The 9410-nt window shown below is 38.1% G+C and overlaps 1 pseudogene; it reads right to left on the bottom strand.

Moving 5' to 3' along the window:
- Positions 1 to 7711: 7711 nt before the first annotated feature.
- Positions 7712 to 8876, bottom strand: LOC122894492 (annotated as a pseudogene).
- Positions 8877 to 9410: the final 534 nt, after the last annotated feature.

Genomic DNA, 9410 nt, shown 5'->3' with positions numbered 1-9410 from the left:
CACATGGAACTCACAGAGTCATCATTTTATTATTATGATAAAATATTAGAGTTGTCATTTGAAAGTTAACAGTTTTAACAACATACAATCTCTACAACACACACACAGCTTCCACAACACTCTTTGTTTGGTTTTTTAAGTTCCTTAAAAATAGTCCCAACATAGTTGGCAACTGTGTTGCCAACATAGTTTATAGGTGAAGAAATAGGTTTTTAGTAAAATAGATCCTATTTACAATAATGTTGACATTAAAATTATATCTCCGTTATTCCTCTCTTTATCTAAATTCTAAGTACTCATTAGAGTACTTAGAGGTCAGACATAAAACATCTTTATGGGATAAAACCCATTCCCAGGCCAATGTCAGGTGTCTTATCTGAGTTGTTGGAGCTAGACTGTCAATTCTGTAATTGAGACATCAGTATTTGGTCCTTCAAAACTGTGGTCATTTTTAACTTTCTGCTGTCATTCTCTTTGAGTCTTAGAAAGCAAGATTTAAAATAAATTTAGTTTGCAACCCAGGTAAAGAGTTGATCCAGATACTTCTTTCTGTTGTTGAAGATTTATTTTAGTTATCAAAATGTCAGCCTTGGAAGTATTCCATTTTATAGAAATGAAGCTGAGACGCTTCTCAGTTAGGATACTTTTAGGAGTGACTGATTTACCAATCAAATGCACGTGTGATTTCAAAACATAACAGTAAGAGATCTATTTATTTATTATTTCTCAGTATGCCCCATATTCATTGTTCACTGTAAGATGCTTCAACCATAAGTAATGCTCATATAGGAAAAATTAGGGGATAGAATGGAGAGGAAAAAATGAGTTTCTGGCATTCTGGTATATTTTCAAAATTACGTGGAAGTAATACTGAGAAATATTCCCTAAGTAGTTGCCGGCTTTCAGCCTGCATTTTGTAGCGAACTCTAATTTCATGTTCAAAGACACCTCCCTACAGGAGGAAAACACACAAATCCTAAGTATAGATCTAGATGACACTAGCTGCCAAATGGTCCTATCCTATAATGCAGAAAACAACGGAAGTCACACTGTGGGGCTGGCTGCAAAGGCAAAAAATGTCCTGTCTTACTATTGTCATCATTGTTACAATCATTGAGACTCAGTTTAGGAAAACTGCTTTCTCTTGGCCTTAGGTATGTTTTTGGTCACTGACACATGGTAGATGTTTGATAACCACTTTTTGAATGAATGAAGAGGAGGTCTAGGTTTCTGACTGAAATGTGGAAAGAGGGGTGCCTGGGTGGCATAGTGGGTTAAAGCCTCTGCCTTTGGCTTGGGTGGTGGTCCTGGGGTCCTGGGATCAAGCCCCGCGTCGGGCTCTCTGCTTAGCGGGGAGCCTGCTTACTCCTCTCTCTCTCTCTGCTGGCTTGTGATCTTTTTCTGTCAGATAAATAAATAAAAATCTTAAAAAAAAAAAAAAGGAAAGTGGAAAGAGCTGGAGGATCTTGAAGCATTTAAGAGCTGTTCCACGAGGCAGCATTGCCACATGCATGCTAAAGAGACTCTTTGAGAGTTCATCCTCCCCCGAGTTGTTTCCTGCATGAGTCATTCGAAAGTTCTCCTAGACACAGTGGGGCTCCCAAATGCCCGTGATGTAAAGCCTCTGCAATGTGTGAACGTGTAGGAAGTGTTTTTAAGATTTTCTTTCCCAATCATCTTGCTTTTCGGCAGATGACACAATTGAGGTACAATATGTAGGTGGACATTTTCTAAATTATAAAATAAAGGAGGCTAGTGGGTGACTGCAGAGGCAACGACATTAACAAAGTAGAGAAGATAAGGTCTGAGAGTCAGAAAAAACAAGAATTCTTTCACAATTAATAAAGAACCACGAAACATGATACTAATAGAAAGGATAAAGCAACCACAAACATACACCCAGCACGCTGCAAGAAGTGCTAGAAAAGCAAAGATCATCTTATTTTTGAACCCAAACTTTTATTTTGGTTGCTCTTCCACTAACCCAACTCCCATTTTCAGATTTCTGACACACACACACACACACACACACACACACCCCTATATACAAAAGTATAACGTGAGCATATGTGATTTATAAAATAAAATTAGACCACGAAGTACCTTCTAAATATAAAATGAAAATTGGACAAGGTCCTCTTTGCAGAGCATTCCATATGGTGACGTTGGGTAGTTCAATCCCAAGTCACGGATCCAGGGTGCACGCCACTGTGAAATTAGCAGCAGTGGTGTTTCAATCTTCAGCCTTGAAGACAACATCAACATGACCAGCTCATTCCTTCCCTGTAAAAAGAACAAGAGGAGAAGTCAGGCTGACACCAGCAGATGGTATGAGCATGGAGTTAGTATGCAGAAGTGAGACCAGTGGATTAGTGTATGGTATTCTGCAGGGCAGGGTGTGCGGCCAACATAGACCAGGCAGGTAAGAGAACTGAGTGAAAATGACTGATGGGGAAGTGAAGGTGGCAGTTTTACTCAGTTCTAGCTTATTTTTGTCACATGAGATTGTGGGCTTTTTCAAGAAAAGCCATAAGTGGAGAATCTTGCACAAAATCTTAAAAAAACGTTTCTAGTTAGTTTGAATATTAAAAGAAAACAGGTCCAGACAAATCTATCTGTGACCTCTGCCTTGAGTTTCCATTGCCTGAGGTCTCGAGTAACTGAGTCACTAGTTAAGGTTCTCTGTCCTCTGAACGGTGTTAAGACTCACTGTTCTAAATGGTGTTTAGACTCAGCCAAAACTTACCTTAGTGACACTCGCTTTTCTATATTTCTGTGACCCCTCCCACACACTTTTGGATGAACACATTCTCTAGGCATCATAATATATTCGTTTTTCATAGCTCAGTCTTGCTGACCTGACAGCTGCTTGGTCTCTAAGCAGATTTGCACTGTCAGCTCTGATCACTATATATTGATTGTGTGGTTTAGCACTCAAGTCAATCTTTTATTTCCTGTATTTGCAAGTTCCAAGGGGACAGAGCATTGTATCTTGAAGAACTGACAACACTGCTCTATAAAACACATGTCATTTTGTGAAAGTCATACTTTCTTTTTAGTCCTGCCCATCTGACCTGGGACAAACTATTTTTTTCTACGGCTTGATAGAAACAATGATTTCCCTGGTGGCTTGATTAAAATAGAAACTGTCAAATGGAACATCTGTATGATATCTGTATTAGAGTTCTGTAAAGAGAGAGTAATATTTGAGAACTGTTTAGGATGAAACAAACTGCAGAAATGATTATTAATTTTTTTTTGACTAATCACAGCTGGCTCATTAGATATGTTATTTTTAAAATCAGCAGTACGGTCATAGGAGCATTTTCTTCTCAATTTGCCACACCAGTAGGCATATGGTGCTGATGTCTGCATAATAAAATCGAGGCAGTGAGGCCTTAAAAAACAACCCATATTATTATGTTTTCCTTTGGGTGCTAACTTGAGATTGAGCAGCTGTTCAACAAGTGTGGGAGGTGTTTCAAAGACAGAGTTTGGGTCTGGGCCTGAAACTCCACAGAATATGGAAGGTTCTGTCCTATAAGGTGCACCAATCTGGATGTCGGCTCCCAGACGGTACATTCACTGCAATTTAGTCTGTGCTTCATAGTCTCCAGACCTCTAGAGAGGAGTTAAAACGTTTTATTTTGCCAGTCTGGTCTGAAAGAAGCACTGGGATATTCGGTATTCACCTGGCTGTGAAGTTTTGGTTTTACTTAAATAATCATCCCATGAAGACAGAATTTTCATGACAATTCATTAAAAAGAGAGGAAGCTGCTCCTGCAATCGACATACAGTTCTTATGTGTCCGTGTCTCATTTGCTTATGAACAACTCATCCAAATCATGACAATGAAAGAACTTTTTGTTATGGAAAACTTCAAATAAGCACTAAAGTTGAGGGAATGGGGATGTGTGGGTGGCTCAGTTGGTTAAGCATCTCCCTTTGGCTCAGGTCATGATCCCACGGTCCTGGGATCAAGCCCTACATTGGGCTCCCTGCTCAGTGGGGAGTCTGCTTATCCCTCTCCCTCTGCCCCTCCCCCAGCTCACGCTTGCTCTCTCTCAAATAAATAAAATAAAATCTTTAAAATAATTAATTTTTAAAAGTTGAGGTAATAATATAATGAACCCCCATGTACTCTGAAATCAATTAGTCTCCCCAATTAGCAACATTTGCCAATTTGTTTCATTTATACCCCTACCTGCCATTTCTATCCTCAATGGATTAAAAATCTCAAACATTATCTAAAATATTTCAGAGTGTATCTTTAAATAATACTCTTTTTCTAAAACACACAGTAGCATTATCACATCTATGATTAAACAATAATCCCAAATGTTATCAAAGATCTAGTCAATGTTCTAATTTTCCTGATTATCTCATAAATATTTTATAATTGGCTTGTTCAAATCAGGATCCAAACAAGGGCTACATATTGTACTTGTTGTTGTGTCTCCTAAGTATCTTTCTCTCTTTTAAAACGTGTTATTTTTAGAATGTAAAATAAAGATATAGAAAACTACATGAAATGAATATATGGCAATGAATTTTTATAAATGTGAACACCCTTGTAACTACTACCCAGGTAAAAATGTAAAACTTTGCCTTCCACTGCAGGAGCTCCTTTCCATGAGATTCATCCCAATGATGAACACTGTCTTCCCCCATTACTTTTATAGTAATTGCTGCTTTGCAAATAGTTTCACCCCCCCAGTTGTGATAAAATGTTTCTAGATATTATAATTTAGATTTGCTCATTAAAAAAAAAAAGTCTTTTAAGTTTTAACCTAATCATCTCTGTCTTTTTCTTACTTTCTGTTTGGGTCCTTTGACTGGTAGAATCTCCCATAGACTGAAATCTGCTGATTATAAACTCATGGTATAATTCAACATGTTCCTCTGTCCTCTCTGTTTCCTGCTAATTGGCAGCTGGATCCAGGGACTGGATCAGTCTCACGTTTGATCCTTTAGGCAAGAGCATAGGAGGTATTGGGCAGTTCTGTAAGAGGCACATCTGATTGTCTCCCTCAGAGTGATGTTAACAGCCACTGAGGATTACTATCTATATCTAGTAGTTCATTTGTTTACAAAATGGACATATTCTAATTTTAATAATTTCTACTTCATTTGTTAAATACTATTAATAAAGAGATACTTCCCCTAATCTCTTATTTGGCTATCCAGTGGTATAGTTCATATAGGAAAGCAGGATAGATCCTTGATTCTTTACTTTTATTTATTTATTTTAAAGATTTATTTATTTATTTGAGAGAGAGACAGAGAGAGTGAGTGGAACAGAGTGAGAGAATCTCAAGCAGACTCCCCTCTGAGCATAGAGCCTGTTGGGGGCATAATCTCAGGACCCATGAGATCATGACCTGAGCTGAAATGACAAGTCAGATGCTCGACAGACTGAGCCACCCAGGTGCCCCTCTTTGTTTTTACTTAAATAATTTTTCAAGATAATGGACTGACTCCAATTACATTCTGGAGGTGATCAATTCTTTATATATATGTATATATTTATATAAATACATATATATGTATACACATATTATATAAGCACACACACATATATACATATCATTATGACCTCATAGATTTAAACATATTTAATTAGTTTCAATCCATCAAAATTACTATTATCATGATTGAAGCTCCACTTGCCCCATCTTTGACCAGCGAAAACTTTATATTGTCTTCTGAATTTTCTGAGGTGGCCCTAGCAGTCTGATAATTTCTTTGGTATTGGGTAAACCAGATATTCCAGGCTTATCTTGTCACTTTCTGTTACAGACTTGGATCAGCCATTTTTGTCTAGAGACTCCAGTTTCTTCTAGTGAAAAATATTATTTCAAGATCACAATTTAGGCACTAGAGATGCTTATTGTTACTAGGTTGGTCATTATTTCTATTTTCTGTCTCTGTCTCTATTTCTATTTACATGTGTATAGAACTTCAACATGCTACATATGATACATAAAAATATTCTAAAGTTGCAGGGACACCTGGGTAGCTCAGTTGGTTAATCATTTGTCTTCGGATTAGGTCATGATCTCAGGATTCTGGGATCAAGTCCTGCACTGGGCTCAGTGAGGAGTCTGCTTCTCTCTCACCCTCTGCTCCTCCCCTGGCTTATGATCTCTCACTCTCTCTCTCAAATTACTAAATAAAATCTTAAAAACTAAAAATAAGTTGCAAATATAATGACACTCCACTCGACATGACATTCTCAGTGACATTCCACCCATTATCATTTACAAAAATTTAACATTGACTCGACAGTATCACCTAACATACAGTCCATATTTAAGTTTCCACTTACTCCCCAATGGCATTTATATTATATTTTAAAAATCCAAGATGAAATCCAGATTTATGCATGCTGTATGACTGTTAGGTCTCTTTAGTCCTCTTTAATGTAGAACAGCTTCCCTTCACCTTTTTTTTTTCCTTTCCTGACACTGGCATTTTGAAGTCTGAGCTGTTGTCTTGTAGAATGTACCATCATTCTGTGTTGGCCCTGTGATTAGATTCTAGTTAAACGTTTTGGGAAGAATACTACACAGATGATACTGTATAGTTTCTTTTGTAGCTTATGAGAAAGAGGTGTAGAATGTCAGTTGTTCTGTTATTACTGAGAAATTTCGATAACTTGGTTAAAGTATGTTTGTGAGATATCTTCATTGTAAATATCTTCCCCCCTTTTTAATTAAAAGAGTCTGTGGGGTGATAATTTGAATAACATAACTATCATCTTCTCCAACAAACTTCCACTGAATGGTTTTAGCATCCTCTGTTTATCCTTGCTTGAATCAATTTTTAAAAAGAATTGCAAAATGGTGATTTCTCATTAAACCATTTCTTCTATACTTACTATCTTCTGCTATATATATTATTTTTTAATAAAGGAAATCTTTTCCTCTTTTCTCTTTTTTTATCCCTCTCTCTCTCTCAGTTCCACTATGGGAATTATGGATATTTAAGTTTATATTATTCAGTGTGGCCAATGGCAGCACCTTTGAGCTAGCTCCTTCAAAATGTTTGGTCCACTCTAACTTTCTTGTCACAATCAGAAGAACACTTTGTAATATATATAGAAATTCATAATGTAATACATCATCTATCAATATTGGGCACAATGACCAATATCCTATTGAAATGAACCAATCTTGGCAACACTCCTGAACAATGTCCATTCTTAGTGGGAGTCAAGCCAGTGAAGAGCATTTTCATCTTCTCAAACTCCAACTCTGTACCCATTAAACACTAAATACTCATTCTCTTCTCCTCCACTCCCTGGTAACTACCACTCAACTTCTGTTTTACGAATTTGACTACTTTAGATACTTCAATAAATGGAATCATATAATATTTATGTTTTTTAGTTTCTAACAGTTAACAATCCTATTTTATTATTTTAAAATATTTTGTTGCAAAAGGGAAAAGATGCAAGGCAGTAAAAAAGGTTGACAGCAACATCAAATTTATTAGTTTTCAAGCTATCAGAAAGACAAACAAATCACTGACAACATGGGAAATGAGGCCTTTTTTTTTTCCTGTTTGCTGTCAGAAATTAAAACTAAAAATTGTGTCATTGAGTAAAAACAAAACAAGAAATGGGGAGAAAAATTTTCCCCACTTTCTCATATTCTATATATTTTTTTCCTTAAACTATCAACTTACTTACTTGGTTGTCTCTGTAATTTAAAGAGGCATGAGATGCTTATAGTGGATTCCAGGGGGAAAAGGAGGGACTCCAAGTCTTGCGGAGGGAGGTGGTGGGGATGGAATTGGGAGTGGTGGCAGATGCAACAGGTGAAGGGCTGAAGGAGGGCAACTGAAGCAGGCAGCACACATGGGACCTATCTCCCAGGTAGATGAGGGTACAAGGTTCCGAAAGTGGGTCCACCCAACAGCAGAATCACTAGAATCTCAGGAGTGGTTCCATGGAGATATCCCCCGTCTTGAGACTCAGACACACATTTCTGACACTATGCCTCAAACTGTGACAGGCTCTACCAACTGGCTGGTCTCATGTCCACTTTTTCTCTGTTAAGAACTTTTCCTGGGAGAAGTCAGTGATTTGTGAACAGAGTTTTCCGAAGCTTTTACCACCACAGCATACCCTTCGGATTGGCCATTTGCTCCATTCTCTGCAAAATTCAACTCTGCCACATCATAGATTCCTAGCAAGTGAATGACTTGGATCTGTTGCTGGTCTGTGGTCCACCAGGAGAAGTTGCGCACATAGTTTATCTCTTTCGTAGATCACTATAGGTATGCAGAATTGCGGGGGTCTTGTTGCTGGACTTGGAGATGGCTCCTGGCAAACAGGAGGAGGTGACTCTGTGTTACTGCTCCTGTCATCTGAGGGCTGTGAGTTGGCCATCAGCACATCATCATTTGGTCAAATCTGATCCATATTGCTGAATTCCACATTCTGACTGAACCCTTTGTCAGTTATATATCAATCAAGTTCCCTCCTTCTGAAATGGCTCCAGAAGGAAGATTGAGAACACAGAGAGTGGCTTATTTCACTTAGCAGAATGTTCTCAAGGTTCACGCACATAGTAGCATGAAATAGGATTTCCCTCCTTTTTTAAGGCTGAACAATACCGCACTGTATATATATACATGTGTTTACCCATTCATTAGTCAATGGACATGTGGATTGCTTTCACCTCTTGGCTCTTATGAATGGCACTGCTATGAACGTAGTTGTGCAGATATTTCTTCAAGACTCTGATTTCAGTTCTTTGGCTACATACCCAGAAGTGGGATTACTAGAGCTTTCCTTCTTAAGGCTGAATAATATTCCATTGTACGTGTACACCACATTTTGTTCTTCCATTAATCTCTCCATGGACATTTGGGCTATTTCCACGTTTTGGCTATTGTGAATAATGGTACCATGAATGTGGGTATACAGATCTGTTTCTGGGTTCCTTCTTTTTTTTTTTTTTTTTAATTTTATTTCTTTGACAGAGAGAGATCACAAGTAGGCAGAGAGTCAGGCAGAGGGCGGGGGGAAGCAGGCTCCAGGCTGAGCAGAGAGCTCGATGCGGGGCTCGATCCCAGGACCCTGAGATTATGACCCGAGCTGAAAGCAGAGGCCCAACCCACTGAGCCACCCAGGCTCCCCTCTGGGTTCCTTCTTGATGAATGCCTGTGGCTCCCCCTATTCATTTGTTCATTATTCATTTATTCATTCATTATGCCTACCATGTGCCAGGAACAGTTTAAGGCATCAGAATACTCAGTGATCAAATCAGACAAAAGCACCTGCCCTACTAGAGCTTAAATTTCAAGGAGGGAAGGCATTCCATAAAAAAGAAATATAATAAATAATGTATTAAATGAGATTATGATGCATGCCTTGGGGAAAAACAGGGCAGAGTTAGAG

The sequence above is a fragment of the Neovison vison genome, chromosome 13, assembly GCF_020171115.1.
Source record: "Neovison vison isolate M4711 chromosome 13, ASM_NN_V1, whole genome shotgun sequence".
Lineage (NCBI taxonomy): Eukaryota > Metazoa > Chordata > Mammalia > Carnivora > Mustelidae > Neogale > Neogale vison.
The sequence above is the reverse complement of the archived record's forward strand: the minus strand, read 5'-3'. Positions and strand labels throughout refer to the sequence as shown.